Genomic DNA, 20010 nt, shown 5'->3' with positions numbered 1-20010 from the left:
CGCCCAAATCGTTCTTGCTGACATGCAGCAACATATATCGTCCAATAAAAAGGCAAATTACTGCGGATGTGAAATCTGAAAAAAAACAGGAAATGATGGAAAATCTCAGTGGGTCTGGCAGCATCTGTGAAGAGAGAACCGAGCTAACGTTTCGAGGCTGGGTCACTCTTATTCAGAGTAAATCATTTACTCGTTCAATCTTTGCTCAAAGACATCGCTGACAAACATTCAAAATGTTCCTTCTGGATTTCCTGAGGTCAATCCTGTTGTGCATTCAAAGGAAAATACTGCACATATTGTGAATCTGCATGAGAAACTAAAAATGGTTAAAGCGCCTGTTTAGTAAATAGGGGATCCTGAGTTCAAATCTCAGCAGTTCCTTTATACCTTTACGTCAAAACAAGTAACCTGTTATGAAAAGCTCCCTATTTAATGGTGAATGCAGAGTTTATTGGCAAAATCTCCATGGCACTAACCTTGAAGGTGCCCTCCCTACTCTTATGTCAAACCTTTCATAGCTCCATTTTTCACGCACCTTCCATTTTCTCATCTATTCCATCTCATCTACTCCATTGCATTTACTCCTCACTTCAGCTCTGATTAAGGATCACACGGATTTGAAATGTTAACTCTGTGTCTGGCTCCACATATATCCTCTGAATTTTTGAGCTTCAATCCTATCATGTTTAGCTTCTCATGCAGATTCGCAACATCCGCAGTATTTTCTTTGAATGCATGATAGGATTTACCTCCGGTAATCCAGAAGGAACATTTTGAATGTTTTTTAGCGACATCTGTCAGCAACGATTGAATGATTAATTGATTTACTGTGACGAAGAGTGACCCGGACTCGAAATGTTAACTCGGTTCTCTCTTCACAGGTGGTGCCAGACCCGCTGAGATTTTCCGTCATTTCCTGTTTTTCTTTCAGATTTTACATCCGCAGTAATTTGCTTTTATATTGAACGATTCATGTTGCTGCACGTTTGCAAGAACGACTCGGGCGGGATAAAGGATGGGGTTATTTTCCATGATGATGTGGTGCTGACAGATCTATTTATATCCTGAAACTTTGCGATTTGCATAATTTGCTAAGTTTACTAGATGAATTTATTTACATTCACACTCTGCCACAACAAACACCAGATGATACCTTTAATTCCCTCTCTCAAAATACAATCTTTGTCTCTGTAGCTTCCCACTCAGATCTCACCGAACTAAACGTAATCTTCAAAGTCTTGAAGTCTCAGTGCTGGTCCCCGGGTAAACAGTTGTCACATCACAAGTCACTGGTAAAAAGCGAGAACAAGCTGAAGAATTTGAGAAAGGAAGCCAAAGGGAGGCTGCCGGTCTGCTTGCGAGGGAAATGTGCTGGTGAGGCTGAATTACCATTGAAGGAAATTCAAAATATACAATATGAGACTTTGAAGTGAGCTTTAAGACTACGTTTGGAATGGGCCCTGGAAGCGCAGTCGGGAGAGTGTCTGACTTTTAATCTGAAGATCGATGGGTTTAAGTCCCTGACTGGGCCTCAACTTTGTCTCAAGGTGTTTTTGTTCCCAATGAACGACAGGAAAAAAGAATAAAGAATGCAGGGTGATTTTGGGAAAGCGGATGAACCGTGACAACGTCGTGTTTGCCAAATTGCAATTGGCGTCGACAACTTTCAAGAATTTCTGCTAGATTTTCAGTTAATGTAAAAACTCTCTCCTGGCCTTGTCCTGCATTATACCACTATAGTTTTGTGGTCATGTTTAATTCCTTCCAATTCACAAAATATTTCCTGTTTGTTTACTTCTCCCTGCAGAATGCTATAATCTAATAACTTTCAGAAATAACTGCAATTTTTGCAGTTTCAAAAGTCCAGTGCCGATGAAATTTGCACTCTCAAAGTCAGCATGGAGGAGAATACTGAGCCCCAGGCTAATAGAATAGATGGCATTGAGGTACGTAGGGAAGAGGTGTTGGCAATTCTGGACAGGCTGAAAATAGATAAGTCCCCGGGACCTGATTGGATTTATCCTAGGATTCTCTGGGAGGCCAGGGAAGAGATTGCTGGACCTTTGGCTTTGATTTTTATGTCATCATTGGCTACAGGAATAGTGCCAGAGGACTGGAGGACAGCAAATGTGGTCCCTTTGTTCAAAAAGGGGAGCAGAGACAACCCCGGCAACTATAGACCGGTGAGTCTCACGTCTGTAGTGGGTAAAGTCTTGGAGGGGATTATAAGAGACAAGATTTATAATCATCTAGATAGGAATAATATGATCAGGGATAGTCAGCATGGCTTTGTGAAGGGTAGGTCATGCCTCACAAACCTTATTGAGTTCTTTGAGAAGGTGACTGAACAGGTAGATGAGGGTAGAGCAGTTGATGTGGTGTATATGGATTTCAGCAAAGCGTTTGATAAGGTTCCCCACGGTAGGCTATTGCAAAAAATATGGAGGCTGGGGATTGAGGGTGATTTAGAGATGTGGATCAGAAATTGGCTAGCTGAAAGAAGACAGAGGGTGGTTGTTGATGGGAAATGTTCAGAATGGAGTTCAGTCACAAGTGGAGTACCACAAGGATCTGTTCTGGGGCTGTTGCTGTTGTCATTTTTATCAATGACCTAGAGGAAGGCGCAGAAGGGTGGGTGAGTAAATTTGCAGACGATACTAAAGTCGGTGGTGTTGTCGATAGTGTGGGAGGATGTAGCAGGTTACAGAGGGATATAGATAAGCTGCAGAGCTGGGCTGAGAGGTGGCAAATGGAGTTTAATGTAGAGAAGTGTGAGGTGATTCACTTTGGAAGGAATAACAGGAATGCGGAATATTTGGCTAATGGTAAAGTTCTTGAAAGTGTGGATGAGCAGAGGGATCTAGGTGTCCATGTACATAGATCCCTGAAAGTTGCCACCCAGGTTGATAGGGTTGTGAAGAAGGCCTAAGAAGTGTTGGCCTTTATTGGTAGAGGGATTGAGTTCCGGAGACGGGAGGTCATGTTGCAGCTGCACAGAACTCTGGTACGGCCGCATTTGGAGTTTTGCGTACAGTTCTGTTCACCGCATTATAGGAAGGACGTGGAGGCTTTGGAGCGGGTGCAGAGGAGATTTACCAGGATGTTGCCTGGTATGGAGGGAAAATCTTATGAGGAAAGGCTGATGGACTTGAGGTTGTTTTCGTTGGAGAGAAGAAGGTTAAGAGGAGACTTAATAGAGGCATACAAAATGATCAGGGGGTTGGATAGGGTGGACAGTGAGAGCCTTCTCCCGCGGATGGATATGGCTGGCACGAGGGGACATAACTTTAAACTGAGGGGTAATAGATATAGGACATAGGTCAGAGGTAGGTTCTTTACGCAAAGAGTAGTGAGGCCGTGGAATGCCCTACCTGCTACAGTAGTGAACTCGCCAACATTGACGGCATTTAAAAGTTTATTGGATAAACATATGGATGATAATGGCATAGTGTAGGTTAGATGGCTTTTGTTTCGGTGCAACATCGTGGGCCGAAGGGCCTGTACTGCGCTGTATTGTTCTATGTTCTATGTTCTATGAGAAATCAACAATGCTGAGCGGTAATCAAAATAATGGAAATCTGCTCCCAACTTGCAGAGCTGGTCTGCAAGTAGGTGCTGTGGCTTAGCTGGTTAAAGCGCCTGTCTAATGAACAGGCTATCCTGAGTTCAAATCTCAGCAGTGCCTTTATGCCTTTACGTCAAAACAAGTAACCTGTTGTGAAAAGCTCCCAATTTAATGGTGAATGCAGAGTTTGTTGGCACTAAACTTGAAGATACCCTCCCTACTCCGATGTCAAACCTTTAATAGCTCCATTTTTTACGCAACTTCCATTTTCTCATCTACTCCATTGCATTTACTCCTCACTTCAGCTCTGATTAAGGATCACACGGATTTGAAATGTTAACTCTGTGTCTGGCTCCACATATATCCACTGATTTTTTAAGCTTCAATCCTATCATGTTTCGCTTCTCATGCAGATTCGCAACATCCGCAGTATTTTCTTTGAATGCATGACAGGATTTACCTCCGGTAATCCAGAAGGAACATTTTGAATGTTTTTTAGCAACATCTGTGAGCAACGATTGAATGATTAATTCATTTTCTGTGACGAAGAGTGACCCGGACTCGAAATGTTAACTCGGTTCTCTCTTCACAGATGGTGCCAGACCCGTTGAGATTTTCCGTCATTTCCTTTTTTTCTTTCAGATTTAACATCCGCAGTAATTTGCTTTTATATTGAACGATTTATGTTGCTGCACGTTTGCAAGAAGGACTCGGGCAGGATAAAGGATGGGGTTATTTTCCATGATGATGTGGTGCTGACAGATCTATTTATATCCTGAAACTTTGCGATTTGCATAATTTGCTAGATTACTCGATGAATTTATTTACGTCCACACTCTGCCACAACAAACACCAGATGATACCTTTTATTCCCTCTCTCAAAATACAATCTTTGTCTCTGTAGCTTCCCACTCAGATCTCACCGAACTAAACGTAATCTTCAAAGTCTTGAAGTCCCAGTGCAGGTCCCTGTGTAAACAGTTGTCACATCACAAGTCACTGGGAAAAAGCGAGTACAAGCTGAAGAATTTGAGAAAGGAAGCCAAAGGGAGGCTGCCGGTCTGCTTGCGAGGGAAATGTGCTGGTGAGGCTGAATTACCATTGATGGAAATTCAAAATATACAATATGAGACTTTGAAGTGAGCTATAAGACTGTGTTTGGAATGGGCCCTGGAAGCGCAGTCGGTAGAGCAACTGACTTTTAATCTGAAGATCGATGGGTTTAAGTCCCTGCCTGGGCTTCAACTCTGTCTCAAGGCGTGTTTGTTCCCAATGAATGACAGGAATAAAATAAAGAATGCAGGGTGATTTTGGGAAAGTGGATGAACCATGACAACGTCGTTTTTGCCAAATTGCAATTGCCGTCGACAACTTTCAAGAATTTTTGCTAGATTTTCAGTTAATGTAAAAACCCTCTCCTGGTCTTGTCCTACATTATACCACTATAGTTTTGTGGTCATGTTTAATTACTTCCAATTCACAAAATATTTCCTGTTTGTTTACTTCTCCCTGCAGAATGCTATAATCTAATAACTTTCAGAAATAACTGCAATTTTTGCTGTTTCAAAGGTCCAGTGCCAATGAAATTTGCACTCTCAAAGTCATCATGAGAAATCAACAATACTGAGCGGTAATCAAAATAATGGAAATCTGCTCCAAACTTGCAGAGCTGGTCTGCAAATATGTGCTGTGACTCAGATGGTTAAACCGCCTGTCTAATAAACGGGAGATCCTGAATTCAAATCTCAGCAGTGCCTTTATACCTTTACGTCAAAACAAGTCACGCTGTCATGAAAAGCTCCCGATTTAATGGTGAATGCAGAGTTTATTGGCAAAATCTCCATGGCACGAACCTTGAAGATACCCTCCCGACTCTTATGTCAAACCTTTCATAGCTCCAATTTTCACGCAACTTCCATTTTCAAATCTTCTCCATCTCATCTACTCCATTGCATTTACTCCTCACTTCAGCTCTGATTAAGGATCACACGGATTTGAAATGTTAACTCTGTGTCTGGCTCCACATATATCCGCTGATTTTTTGAATTTCAATCCTATCACGTTTCGCTTCTCATGCAGATTCGCAACATCCGCAGTATTTTCTTTGCATGCATGACAGGATTTACCTCTGGTAATCCTGAAGGAACATTTTGAATGTTTTTTAGCGACATCTGTGAGCAATGATTGAATGATTAATTGATTTACTGTGATTAAGAGTGACCCGGACTCGAAATGTTAACTCGGTTCTCTCTTCACAGGTGGTGCCAGACCCGCTGAGATATTCCGTCATTTCCTGTTTTTCTTTCAGATTTTACATCCGCAGTAATTTGCTTTTATATTGAACGATTTATGTTGCTGCACGTTTGCAAGAACGACTCGGGCGGGATAAAGGATGGGTTTATTTTCCATGATGATGTGGTGCTGACAGATCTATTTATATCCTGAAACTTTGCGATTTGCATAATTTGCTAGATTACTAGATGAATTTATTTACGTTCACACACTGCCACAACAAACACCAGGTGATACCTTTTATTCCCTCTCTCAAAATACAATCTTTGTCTCTGTAGCTTCCCACTCAGATCTCACCGAACTAAACGTAATCTTCAAAGTCTTGAAGTCCCAGTGCAGGTCCCTGGGTAAACAGTTGTCACATCACAAGTCACTGGTAAAAAGCGAGTACAAGCTGAAGAATTTGAGAAAGGAAGCGAAAGGGAGGCTGCCGGTCTGCTTGCGAAGGAAATGTGCTGGTGAGGCTGAATTACCATTGAAGGAAATTCAAAATATACAATATGAGACTTTGAAGTGAGCTATAAGACTGTGTTTGGAATGGGCCCTGGAAGCGCAGTCGGTAGAGCATCTGAATTTTAATCTGAAGATCGATGGGTTTAAGTCCCTGCCTGGGCCTCAACTTTGTCTCAAGGCGTGTTTGTTCCCAATGAACGACAGGAAAAAAGAATAAAGAATGCAGGGTGATTTTGGGAAAGTGGATGAACCGTGACAACGTCGTGTTTGCCAAATTGCAATTGCCGTCGACAACTTTCAAGAATTTTTGCTAGATTTTCAGTTAATGAAAATACTCTCTCCTGGTCTTGTCCTGCATTATACCACTATAGTTTTGTGGTCATGTTTAATTACTTCCAATTCACAAAATATTTCCTGTTTGTTTACTTGTCCCTGCAGAATGCTATAATCTAATAACTTTCAGAAATAACTGCAATTTTTGCAGTTTCAAAAGTCCAGTGCCAATGAAATTTGCACTCTCAAAGTCAGCATGAGAAATCAACAATACTGAGCCGTAATCAAAATAATGGAAATCTGCTCCAAACTTGCAGAGCTGGTGTGCAAGTAGGCGCTGTGGCTTAGATGGTTAAAGCGCCTGTCTAGTAAACAGGAGATCCTGAGTTCAAATCTCAGCAGTGCTTTTATACCTTTACGTCAAAACAAGTAACCTGTTATGAAAAGCTCCCAATTTAATGGTGAATGCTGAGTTTATTGGCAAAATCTCCATGGCACTCACCTTGAAGTGCCCTCCCTACTCTTATGTCAAACCTTTCATAGCTCCATTTTTCACGCAACTTCCATTTTCTCATCTACTCCATTGCATTTGCTCCTTGTGGCGCACAAAGACTCCGAGAGACGAATAGAGTGAAGTCGATGAGGCTTTATTCAGCGTGTCTGTTCCCCCGCAGCTCAATAGTAGACTGGCCTGCGGGGGAGGACTCCGGCTTCTTATACTCCGCCTTCAGGGCGGAGCTAGAGGTCAACGGCCAACCAGGACCCGGGATCTGTCAGCCAATGACATTAGGGCTTCCAGTCCCACATGACCCCTAATGCATACTACCACATTCACCCCTTGTCAAAATTGAACCCGGCGGGGCGATGCTTCGCATGGTGGTAAGGTTTTACAAGGCTGGTCCTGGGAGGAAAAAACATTCATATGGTAATACAGTATGTACAATTTTGTCCTGTTTCAACTATTTACAGAAGGTATCGGGAGAAAAAGCAAAATGTTCTTGTGAAAAGTCCATATATTGATTTAGATCGACGCCACGAGTCGGTCGGGCGGTCTGGTCGTCCGTGTCGATCGCCTCGGCCCCGCTGGTGGTGGTGGTGCTTTTTCCGGTGTTGTCGTCTCCGGGAGCCTTACGGTTTCAGCTTGGGCTTTATTCTTGGTCGGGCCTGAGGGGAGGGGAACCGATCCTCCTGGGAAGGGGGCGGTCGCGGGGCGCGGCGGTGGCAGGAAGGGGGGGGTTGGGTGAATGGTGTCGGGGGGGTGTGTGTGTTGCCGGCGGGCGCCAGATCCCGCAGGGAGACCGTGTCCTGTCGGCCGTCGGGGTACTCCACGTAAGCGTACTGCGGGTTCGCGTGGAGGAGGTGAACCCTTTTGACCAACGGGTCCGCCTTGTGTGCCCGCACGTGCTTTCGAAGCAAGATGGGTCCTGGGGCCGCCAGCCAGGTCGGCAGCGACTTTCCAGAGGAGGACTTCCTAGGGAAGACAAGGAGACGCTCGTGAGGCGTTTGATTAGTGCTCATACACAATAGTGACCGGATGGAGTGGAGAGCGTCGGAGGACCTCCTGCCACCGTGAAACTGGGAGGTCCCTGGACCGTAGGGCCAGTAGGACGGTCTTCCAGACCGTGCCGTTCTCCCTCTCTACTTGCCCGTTCCCCCGGGGGTTGTAGCTGGTCGTCCTGCTTGAGGCTATGCCCTTGCTGAGCAGGAACTGGCGCAGCTCGTCACTCATGAAAGAGGACCCCCTGTCGCTGTGGACGTATGCGGGGCAACCGAACAGTGTGAAGATGGTGTTCAGGGCTTTAATGACTGTGGCCGCGGTCATGTCAGAGCAGGGGATGGCGAATGGGAAGCGGGAGTACTCGTCCACCACATTAAGGAAGTATGTGCTGCGGTCGGTGGAGGGGAGGGGCCCTTTGAAATCCAGACTAAGGCGTTCAAAGGGGCGGGAAGCCTTAATCAGGTGCGCACCATCCGGCCTGAAAAAATGCGGTTTGCATTCTGCGCAGATGTGGCAGTCCCTTGTGACTGTACGGACCTCCTCTAAAGAGTATGGGAGGTTGCGGGACTTGATAAAGTGGAAAAACCGAGTGACCCCCGGGTGGCAGAGGTCCTCGTGGAGGGTTTGGAGGCGGTTAATTTGTGCGTTGGCACATGTGCCGCGGGATAGGGCATCGGACGGCTCGTTCAGCTTTCCGGGACGATTCAAGATCTCGTAGTTGAAGGTGGAGAGCTCGATCCTCCACCTTAAGATCTTGTCGTTTTTGATTTTGCCCCGCAGTGCATTATCGAACCTGAAGGCTACCGACCGTTGGTCGGTGAGGAGAGTGAATCTCCTGCCGGCCAGGTAATGCCTCCAATGTCGCACAGCTTCCACTATGGCTTGGGCTTCCTTTTCCACTGAGGAGTGGCGGATTTCTGAAGCGTGGAGGGTTCGGGAGAAAAAGGCCACGGGTCTGCCCGCTTGGTTAAGGGCGGCCGCTAGAGCTACGTCGGAGGCGTCGCTCTCGACCTGGAAGGGGAGGGACTCGTCGATGGCGCGCATCGTGGCCTTTGCGATATCCGCTTTGATGCGGCTGAAGGCCTGGCAAGCCTCTGTCGACAGAGGGAAGGTCGTGGTCTGTATTAGGGGGCGGGCCTTGTCTGTGTACTGGGGGACCCACTGGGCGTAGTATGAAAAAAAACCCAGGCAGCGTTTCAGGGCTTTTGAGCAGTGCGGGAGGGGAAATGCCATGAGGGCGCGTATACGTTCGGGGTCGGGGCCTATTATCCCATTGCGCACTACGTAGCCCAGAATGGCTAGCCGGTTGGTGCTAAAAACGCACTTGTCCTCGTTGTACGTGAGGTTCAAGGCTTTGGCGGTCTGGAGGAATTTTTGGAGGTTGGCGTCGTGGTCCTGCTGGTCGTGGCCGCAGATGGTTACATTGTCGAGATACGGGAACGTGGCCCGCAACCCATGTTGATCACCCATTCGGTCCATCTCCTGTTGGAAGACCGAGACCCCGTTTGTGACGCCAAATGGGACCCTTAGGAAATGGTATAAGCGCCCGTCTGCCTCAAAGGCTGTGTACTTGCGGTCACTTGGGCGGATGGGGAGCTGATGGTAGGCGGACTTGAGGTCCACGGTGGAGAAGACTTTATATTGGGCAATCCGATTGACCATGTCGGATATGCGGGGGAGAGGGTACGCGTCTAGTTGTGTGTACCTGTTGATGGTCTGGCTATAGTCAATGACCATCCTTTGTTTCTCCCCTGTCTTCACTACTACCACCTGCGCTCTCCAGGGACTATTGCTGGCCTGGATTATGCCTTCCTTTAGCAGCCACTGGACTTCGGACCGAATGAAGGTCCGGTCCTGGGCGCTGTACCGTCTGCTCCTAGTGGCGACGGGTTTGCAATCCGGGGTGAGGTTCGCAAACAAGGACGGGGATTGCACCTTGAGGGTTGCGAGGCCACAGATAGTGAGTGGGGGTATTGGGCCGCCGAATTTGAACGTAAGGCTCTGTAGATTGCACTGGAAATCTAATTCCAGTAATGTGGGGGCGCAGAGTTGGGGAAGGACGTGTAGTTTGTAGTTTTTGAACTCCCTCCCCTGCACCGTTAGGGTAACTATGCAGAAACCTTTGATCTGTACGGAGTGGGATCCTGCAGCTAGGGAAATCTTTTGTGCGCTGGGATAGGTGGTCAAGGAACAGCGTCTTACCGTGTCGGGGTGGATAAAGCTCTCCGTGCTCCCGGAGTCGACTAGGCATGGTGTCTCGTGCCTGTTTATTAGCACTGTTGTCGTCGTCGTCTGGAGTGTCCGGGGCCGATCTTGATCGAGCGTTATTGAAGCGAGACGTGGTTGTAGTAGTGGAGCGTCTTCCTCGGACCCCGTGGAGCCGTCGACACTGGGGTCCGTTGTTGCCGTCCAAGATGGCGTCGGGGATGAACAAAATGGCTGCCCCCATACATCGCACATGGCTGGGGGGTCACAAGATGGCAGCGGGGGTGGACAAAATGGCCGCCCCCATGCGTCGTACAGGTCTGGGGTGGTCCAAGATGGCGGCGCCCTTCCTCCCCTCGTGGTGGCCGGGACCCAAAATGGCGGTGTCTGCTGGTCGCACATGGGGCGCTGGGGTGGTTGGGGAGCGTTAGGACCGCGCGGGGCTCCCTCATCTCTGGGGACAGCGGTGGTCGGGACCCAAATTGGTAGCGCCGGCGGGTCATACGTGGGGACGGGGGGGGGGTTGGGGAGCGTAAGCGGCGTGCAGGGCTCCCTGTTCTCCCGGGACCGTGGTGGTCGGGACCCAGAGTGGCTGCGCCTGCGGGTCGTACATGGGGCGCTGGGGGGGTTGGGGAGTATAAGCGGCGTGCAGGGCTCCCTGTTCTCCCGGGACAGCGGCGACCTCGCGGGACCGGCACACAACCGCGAAATGGCCCTTTTTCCCGCAGCTCTTGCAGATTGCTGCGTGGGCCGGGCAGCGCTGCCGGGGGTGTTTCGCCTGGCCGCAGAAATAGCAGCGGGCGCCCCCGGTGCGACTTGGCGTTTGGACCGCGCAAGCCTGTGGGGTATCCGGGGGGGGGTGGGTTTGTCGCGACGGGTACGTACGGAGCCCAATGGGCTGCCACGCGGTCGGGGCCGTAGGCGTGGGTATTCCGCGCGGCCACGTCTAGGGAGGCTGCTAGGGCCCGTGCCTCTGAGAGTCCTAGCGACTCTTTTTCTAGAAGTCTTTGGAGGATTTGGGAGGAGTTCATACCTGCCACAAAAGCATCGCGCATTAACATGTCCGTGTGTTCATTTGCGTTCACCGAAGGGCAGCTGCAGGCTCGTCCCAAAATCAGCAGCGCGGCGTAGAATTCGTCAATCGATTCTCCGGGACTTTGCCGTCTCGTCGCGAGCTGGTAGCGAGCGTAGATTTGGTTAACTGGGCGGACATAGAGACTTTTCAGTGCTGCGAACGCCATCTGGAAATCCTCCGCGTCTTCGATGAGGGAGAAAATATCCGTGCTTAACCTCGAGTGCAGGACCTGTAGTTTTTGTTCTTCTGTGACTCGGCCGGTGGTCGTTCTGATGTAGGCCTTGAAACAAGTCTGCCAGTGCTTGAAGGCTGCTGCCGCGTTCACTGCGTGGGGGCTGATCTTCAGGCATTCCGGGATCATCCTGAGCTCCATAGTCCTTTTTAGGCACGCTTAATAAATTGTGGCGCACAAAGACTCCGAGAGACGAATAGAGTGAAGTCGATGCGGCTTTATTCAGCGTGTCTGTTCCCCCGCAGCTCAATAGTAGACTGGCCTGCGGGGGAGGACTCCGGCTTCTTATACTCCGCCTTCAGGGCGGAGCTAGAGGTCAACGGCCAACCAGGACCCGGGATCTGTCAGCCAATGACATTAGGGCTTCCAGTCCCACATGACCCCTAATACATACTACCACAGCCCTCACTTCAGCTCTGATTAAGGATCACACGGATTTGAAATGTTAACTCTGTTTCTGGCTCCACATATATCCTCTGATTTTTTGAGCTTAAATCCTATCATGTTTCGCTTGTCCTGCATTATACCACTGTAGTTGTGTGGTCATGTTTAATTACTTCCAATTCACAAAATATTTCCTGTTTGTTTACTTCTCCCTGCAGAATGCTATAATCTAATAACTTTCAGAAATAACTGCAATTTTTGCAGTTTCAAAAGTCCAGTGCCGATGAAATTTGCACTCTCAAAGTCAGCATGAGAAATCAACAGTCCTGAGCGCTAATCAAAATAATGGAAATCTGCTCCAAACTTGCAGAGCTAGTCTGCAAGTAGGTGCTGTGGCTTAGATGGTGAAAGTGCCTGTCTAGTAAAGAGGAGATCCTGAGTTCAAATCTCAGCAGTGCCTTTATACCTTCTGTCAAAACAAGTAACCTGTTATGAAAAGCTCCCAATTTAATGGTGAATGCAGAGTTTATTGGCAAAATCTCCATGGCACTAACCTTGAAGATGCTCTCCCTACTCTTATGTCAAACCTTTCATAGCTCCATTTTTCACGCTACTTCCATTTTCTCATCTACTCCATCTCATCTACTCCATTGCATTTACTCCTCACTTCAGCTCTGATTAAGGATCACACGGATTTGAAATGTTAACTCTGTGTCTGGCTCCACATATATCCTCTGAATTTTTGAGCTTCAATCCTATCATGTTTAGCTTCTCATGCAGATTTGCAACATCCGCAGTATTTTCTTTGAATGCATGACAGGATTTACCTCTGGTAATCCTGAAGGAACATTTTGAATGTTTTTTAGCGACATCTGTGAGCAACGATTGAATGATTAATTGATTTACTGTGACGAAGAGTGACCCGGACTCGAAATGTTAACTCGGTTCTCTCTTCACAGGTGGTGCCAGACCCGCTGAGATTTTCCATCATTTCCTGTTTTTCTTTCAGATTTTACATCCGCAGTAATTTGCTTTTATATTGAACGATTTATGTTGCTGCACGTTTGCAAGTACGACTCGGGCGGTATAAAGGATGGGGTTATTTTCCATGATAATGTGGTGCTGACAGATCTATTTATATCCTGAAACTTTGCGATTTGCATAATTCGCTAGTTTACTAGATGAATTTATTTACGTTCACACACTGCCACAACAAACACCAGATTATATCTGTTATTCCCTCTCTCAAAATACAATCTTTGTCTCTGTAGCTTCCCACTCAGATCTCACCGAACTAAACGTAATCTTCAAAGTCTTGAAGTCCCAGTGCAGGTCCCTGGGTAAACAGTTGTCACATCACAAGTCACTGGTAAAAAGCGAGTACAAGCTGAAGAATTTGAGAAAGGAAGCCAAAGGGAGGCTGCCGGTCTGCTTGCGAGGGAAATGTGCTGGTGAGGCTGAATTACCATTGAAGGAAATTCAAAATATACAATATGAGACTTTGAAGTGAGCTATAAGACTGCGTTTGGAATGGGCCCTGGAAGCAGTCGGTAGAGCATCTGACTTTTAATCTGAAGGTCGATGGGTTTAAGTCCCTGCCTGGGCTTCAACTTTGTCTCAAGGCGTTTTTGTTCCCAATGAACGACAGGAAAAAAGAAGAAAGAATGCAGGGTGATTTTGGGAAAGTGGATGAACCGTGACAACGTCGTGTTTGCCAAATTGCAATTGCCGTCGACAACTTTCAAGAATTTTTGCTAGATTTTCAGTTAATGTAAAAACTCTCTCCTGGTCTTGTCCTGCATTGTATCACAATAGTTTTGTGGTCATGTTTAATTACTTCCAATTCACAAAATATTTCCTGTTTGTTAACTTCTCCCTGCAGAATGCTATAATCTAATAACTTTCAGAAATAACAGCAATTTTTGCAGTTTCAAAAGTCCAGTGCCAATGAAATTTGCACTCTCAAAGTCAGCATGAGAAATCAACAATACTGAGCGGTAATCAAAATAATGGAAATCTGCTCCAAACTTGCAGAGCAAGTCTGCAAGTAGGTGCTGTGGCTTAGATGGTAAAAGCGCCTGTCTAGTAAACAGGGGATCCTGAGTTCAAATCTCAGCAGTTCTTTTACACCTTTCTGTCAAAACAAGTAACCTGTTATGAAAAGCTCCCAATTTAATGGTGAATGCAGAGTTTATTGGCAAAGTCTCCATGGCACTAACCTTGAAAATGCCCACCCTACTCTTATGTCAAACCTTTCATAGCTCCATTTTTCACGCAACTTCCATTTTCTCATCTACTCCATCTCATCTACTCCATTGCATTTACTCCTCACTTCAGCTCTGATTAAGGATCACACGGATTTGAAATGTTAACGCTGTGTCTGGCTCCACATATATCCTCTGAATTTTTGAGCTTCAATCCTATCATGTTTAGCTTCTCATGCAGATTCGCACCATCTGCAGTATTTTCTTTCAATGCATGACAGGATTTACCTCCGGTAATCCTGAAGGAACATTTTGAATGTTTTTTAGCGACATCTGTGAGCAACGATTGAATGATTAATTGATTTACTGTGACGAAGAGTGACCCGGACTCGAAATGTTAACTCGGTTCTCTCTTCACAGATGGTGCCAGACCCGCTGAGATTTTCCATCATTTCCTGTTTTACTTTCAGGTTTTACATCCGCGGTAATTTGCTTTTATATTGAACGATTTATGTTGCTGCACGTTTGCAAGAACGACTCGGGCGGGATAAAGGATGGGGTTATTTTCCATGATGATGTGGTGCTGACAGATCTATTTTTATCCTGAAACTTTGCGATTTGCATAATTTGCTAGTTTACTAGATGAATTTATTTACGTTCACACTCTGCCACAACAAACACCAGATGATACCTTTTATTCCCTCTCTCAAAATACAATTTTTGTCTCTGTAGCCTCCCACTCAGATCTCACCGAACTAAACGTAATCTTCAAAGTCTTGAAGTCCCAGTGCAGGTCCCTGGGTAAACAGTTGTCACATCAAAAGTCACTGGTAAAAAGCGAGTACAAGCTGAAGAATTTGAGAAAGGAAGCCAAAGGGAGGCTGCCAGTCTGCTTGCGAGGGAAATGTGCTGGTGAGGCTGAATTACCATTGAAGGAAATTCAAAATATACAATATGAGACTTTGAAGTGAGCTATAAGACTGCGTTTGGAATGGGCCCTGGAAGCGCAGTCGGTAGAGCATCTGACTTTTAATCTGAAGATCGATGGGTTTAAGTCCCTGCCTGGGCTTCAACTTTGTCTCAAGGCGTCTTTGTTCCCAATGAACGACAGGAAAAAAGAATAAAGAATGCAGGGTGATTTGGGGAAAGTGGATGAACCGTGACAACGTCGTGTTTGCCAAATTGCAATTGCCGTCGACAACTTTCAAGAATTTTTGCTAGATTTTCAGTTAATGTAAAAACTCACTCCTGGTCTTGTCCTGCATTGTATCACAATAGTTTTGTGGTCATGTTTAATTACTTCCAATTCACAAAATATTTCCTGTTTGTTAACTTCTCCCTGCAGAATGCTATAATCTAATAACTTTCAGAAATAACAGCAATTTTTGCAGTTTCAAAAGTCCAGTGCCAATGAAATTTGCACTCTCAAAGTCAGCATGAGAAATCAACAGTACTGAGCGGTAATCAAAATAATGGAAATCTGCTTCAAACTTGCAGATCTGGTCTGCCAGTAGGGCTGTGGCTTAGATGTTAAAGTGCCTGTCTAGTAAACAGGGGATCCTGAGTTCAAATCTCAGCAGTTCCTTTACACCTTTATGTCAAAACAAGTAACCTGTTATGAAAAGCTCCCAATTTCATGGTGAATGCAGAGTTTATTGGCAACATCTCCATGGCACTAACCTTGAAGATGCTCTCCCTACTCTTATGTCAAACCTTTCATAGCTCCATTTTTCACGCTACTTCCATTTTCTCATCTACTCCATCTCATCTACTCCATTGCATTTACTCCTCACTTCAGCTCTGATTAAGGATCACACGGATTTGAAATGTTAACTCTGTGTCTGGCTCCACATATATCCTCTGAATTTTTGAGGATCAATCCTATCATGTTTAGCTTCTCATGCAGATTTGCAACATCCGCAGTATTTTCTTTGAATGCATGACAGGATTTACCTCTGGTAATCCTGAAGGAACATTTTGAATGTTTTTTAGCGACATCTGTGAGCAACGATTGAATGATTAATTGATTTACTGTGACGAAGAGTGACCCGGACTCGAAATGTTAACTCGGTTCTCTCTTCACAGGTGGTGCCAGACCCGCTGAGATTTTCCATCATTTCCTGTTTTTCTTTCAGATTTTACATCCGCAGTAATTTGCTTTTATATTGAACGATTTATGTTGCTGCACGTTTCCAAGTACGACTCGGGCGGTATAAAGGATGGGGTTATTTTCCATGATAATGTGGTGCTGACAGATCTATTTATATCCTGAAACTTTGCGATTTGCATAATTTGCTAGTTTACTAGATGAATTTTTTTACGTTCACACACTGCCACAACAAACACCAGATTATATCTGTTATTCCCTCTCTCAAAATACAATCTTTGTCTCTGTAGCTTCCCACTCAGATCTCACCGAACTAAACGTAATCTTCAAAGTCTTGAAGTCCCAGTGCAGGTCCCTGGGTAAACAGTTGTCACATCACAAGTCACTGGTAAAAAGCGAGTACAAGCTGAAGAATTTGAGAAAGGAAGCCAAAGGGAGGCTGCCGGTCTGCTTGCGAGGGAAATGTGCTGGTGAGGCTGAATTACCATTGAAGGAAATTCAAAATATACAATATGAGACTTTGAAGTGAGCTATAAGACTGCGTTTGGAATGGGCCCTGGAAGCGCAGTCGGTAGAGCATCTGACTTTTAATCTGAAGGTCGATGGGTTTAAGTCCCTGCCTGGGCTTCAACTTTGTCTCAAGGCGTTTTTGTTCCCAATGAACGACAGGAAAAAAGAAGAAAGAATGCAGGGTGATTTTGGGAAAGTGGATGAACCGTGACAACGTCGTGTTTGCCAAATTGCAATTGCCGTCGACAACTTTCAAGAATTTTTGCTAGATTTTCAGTTAATGTAAAAACTCTCTCCTGGTCTTGTCCTGCATTGTATCACAATAGTTTTGTGGTCATGTTTAATTACTTCCAATTCACAAAATATTTCCTGTTTGTTAACTTCTCCCTGCAGAATGCTATAATCTAATAACTTTCAGAAATAACAGCAATTTTTGCAGTTTCAAAAGTCCAGTGCCAATGAAATTTGCACTCTCAAAGTCACCATGAGAAATCAACAATACTGAGCGGTAATCAAAATAATGGAAATCTGCTCCAAACTTGCACAGCAAGTCTGCAAGTAGGTGCTGTGGCTTAGATGGTAAAAGCGCCTGTCTAGTAAACAGGGGATCCTGAGTTCAAATCTCAGCAGTTCTTTTACACCTTTCTGTCAAAACAAGTAACCTGTTATGAAAAGCTCCCAATTTAATGGTGAATGCAGAGTTTATTGGCAAAGTCTCCATGGCACTAACCTTGAAAATGCCCACCCTACTCTTATGTCAAACCTTTCATAGCTCCATTTTTCACGCAACTTCCATTTTCTCATCTACTCCATCTCATCTACTCCATTGCATTTACTCCTCACTTCAGCTCTGATTAAGGATCACACGGATTTGAAATGTTAATGCTGTGTCTGGCTCCACATATATCCTCTGAATTTTTGAGCTTCAATCCTATCATGTTTAGCTTCTCATGCAGATTCGCACCATCTGCAGTATTTTCTTTCAATGCATGACAGGATTTACCTCCGGTAATCCTGAAGGAACATTTTGAATGTTTTTTAGCGACATCTGTGAGCAACGATTGAATGATTAATTGATTTACTGTGACGAAGAGTGACCCGGACTCGAAATGTTAACTCGGTTCTCTCTTCACAGATGGTGCCAGACCCGCTGAGATTTTCCATCATTTCCTGTTTTACTTTCAGGTTTTACATCCGCGGTAATTTGCTTTTATATTGAACGATTTATGTTGCTGCACGTTTGCAAGAACGACTCGGGCGGGATAAAGGATGGGGTTATTTTCCATGATGATGTGGTGCTGACAGATCTATTTTTATCCTGAAACTTTGCGATTTGCATAATTTGCTAGTTTACTAGATGAATTTATTTACGTTCACACTCTGCCACAACAAACACCAGATGATACCTTTTATTCCCTCTCTCAAAATACAATTTTTGTCTCTGTAGCCTCCCACTCAGATCTCACCGAACTAAACGTAATCTTCAAAGTCTTGAAGTCCCAGTGCAGGTCCCTGGGTAAACAGTTGTCACATCAAAAGTCACTGGTAAAAAGCGAGTACAAGCTGAAGAATTTGAGAAAGGAAGCCAAAGGGAGGCTGCCAGTCTGCTTGCGAGGGAAATGTGCTGGTGAGGCTGAATTACCATTGAAGGAAATTCAAAATATACAATATGAGACTTTGAAGTGAGCTATAAGACTGCGTTTGGAATGGGCCCTGGAAGCGCAGTCGGTAGAGCATCTGACTTTTAATCTGAAGATCGATGGGTTTAAGTCCCTGCCTGGGCTTCAACTTTGTCTCAAGGCGTCTTTGTTCCCAATGAACGACAGGAAAAAAGAATAAAGAATGCAGGGTGATTTGGGGAAAGTGGATGAACCGTGACAACGTCGTGTTTGCCAAATTGCAATTGCCGTCGACAACTTTCAACAATTTCTGCTAGATTTTCAGTTAATGTAAAAACTCTCTCCTGGTCTTGTCCTGCATTATACCACTATAGTTTTGTGGTCATGTTTAATTACTTTCAATTCACAAAATATTTCCTGTTTGTTTACTAGTCCCTGCAGAATGCTATAATCTAATAACTTTCAGAAATAACAGCAATTTTTGCAGTTTCAAAAGTCCAGTGCCAATGAAATTTGCACTCTCAAAGTCAGCATGAGAAATCAACAATACTGAGCGGTAATCAAAATAATGGAAATCTGCTCCAAACTTGCAGAGCTGGTGTGCAAGTAGGCGCTGTGGCTTAGATGGTTAAAGCGCCTGTCTAGTAAACAGGCGATCCTGAGTTCAAATCTCAGCAGTGCCTTTATACCTTTACGTCAAAACAAGTCACCTGTTGTGAAAAGCTCCCAATTTAATGGTGAATGCAGAGTTTATTGGCAACATCTCCATGGCACTACCCTTGAAGATGCTCTCCCTACTCTTATGTCAAACCTTTCATAGCTCCATTTTTCACGCAACTTCCATTTTCTCATCTCCTCCATCTCATCTACTCCATTGCATTTACTCCTCACTTCAGCTCTGATTAAGGATCACACGGATTTGAAATGTTAACTCTGTGTCTGGCTCCACATATATCCTCTGAATTTTTGAGCTTCAATCCTATCATGTTTAGCTTCTCATGCAGATTTGCAACATCCGCAGTATTTTCTTTGAATGCATTTACCTCCGGTAATCCTGAAGGAACATTTTGAATGTTTTTTAGCGACATCTGTGAGCAACGATTGAATGATTAATTGATTTACTGGGACGAAGAGTGACCCGGACTCGAAATGTTAACTCGGTGCTCTCTTCACAGGTGGTGCCAGACCCGCTGAGATTTTCCATCATTTCCTGTTTTTCTTTCAGATTTTACATCCGCAGTAATTTGCTTTTATATTGAACGATTTATGTTGCTGCACGTTTGCAAGAACGACTCGGGCGGGATAAAGGATGGGGTTATTTTCCATGATGATGTGGTGCTGTCAGATCTATTTATATCCTGAAACTTTGCGATTTGCATAATTTGCTAGTTTACAAGATGAATTTATTTACGTTCACACACTGCCACAACAAACACCAGATGATACCTTTTATTCCCTCTCTCAAAATACAATCTTTGTCTCTGTAGCTTCCCACTCAGATCTCACCGAACTAAACGTAATCTTCAAAGTCTTGAAGTCCCAGTGCAGGTCCCTGGGTAAACAGTTGTCACATCACAAGTCACTGGCAAAAAG

General features: G+C 45.1%; 6 non-coding genes across 6 annotated transcripts; all 6 read left to right on the top strand.

Moving 5' to 3' along the window:
- The first annotated feature begins 3611 nt into the window (after positions 1 to 3611).
- trnai-aau (transfer RNA isoleucine (anticodon AAU)) lies at positions 3612 to 3685 on the top strand. Its single transcript has one exon. It is a non-coding gene; the product is annotated as a tRNA-Ile (tRNA).
- Positions 3686 to 6916: 3231 nt separating this feature from the next.
- trnat-agu (transfer RNA threonine (anticodon AGU)) lies at positions 6917 to 6990 on the top strand. The gene has a single exon. It is a non-coding gene; the product is annotated as a tRNA-Thr (tRNA).
- A 5373-nt stretch (positions 6991 to 12363) lies between these two features.
- On the top strand, positions 12364 to 12437 carry trnat-agu (transfer RNA threonine (anticodon AGU)). The gene has a single exon. It is a non-coding gene; the product is annotated as a tRNA-Thr (tRNA).
- Positions 12438 to 14027: 1590 nt separating this feature from the next.
- trnat-agu (transfer RNA threonine (anticodon AGU)) lies at positions 14028 to 14101 on the top strand. The gene has a single exon. It is a non-coding gene; the product is annotated as a tRNA-Thr (tRNA).
- A 3258-nt stretch (positions 14102 to 17359) lies between these two features.
- trnat-agu (transfer RNA threonine (anticodon AGU)) lies at positions 17360 to 17433 on the top strand. Its single transcript has one exon. It is a non-coding gene; the product is annotated as a tRNA-Thr (tRNA).
- Positions 17434 to 19026: 1593 nt separating this feature from the next.
- trnat-agu (transfer RNA threonine (anticodon AGU)) lies at positions 19027 to 19100 on the top strand. The gene has a single exon. It is a non-coding gene; the product is annotated as a tRNA-Thr (tRNA).
- The last annotated feature ends 910 nt before the right edge of the window (positions 19101 to 20010 follow it).

This window comes from Scyliorhinus torazame, chromosome 4 (genome assembly GCF_047496885.1).
Source record: "Scyliorhinus torazame isolate Kashiwa2021f chromosome 4, sScyTor2.1, whole genome shotgun sequence".
Taxonomy (NCBI): Eukaryota; Metazoa; Chordata; class Chondrichthyes; order Carcharhiniformes; family Scyliorhinidae; genus Scyliorhinus; species Scyliorhinus torazame.
Note: the sequence above shows the minus strand (reverse complement) of the source record. Positions and strands in the feature narration are given on the sequence as shown.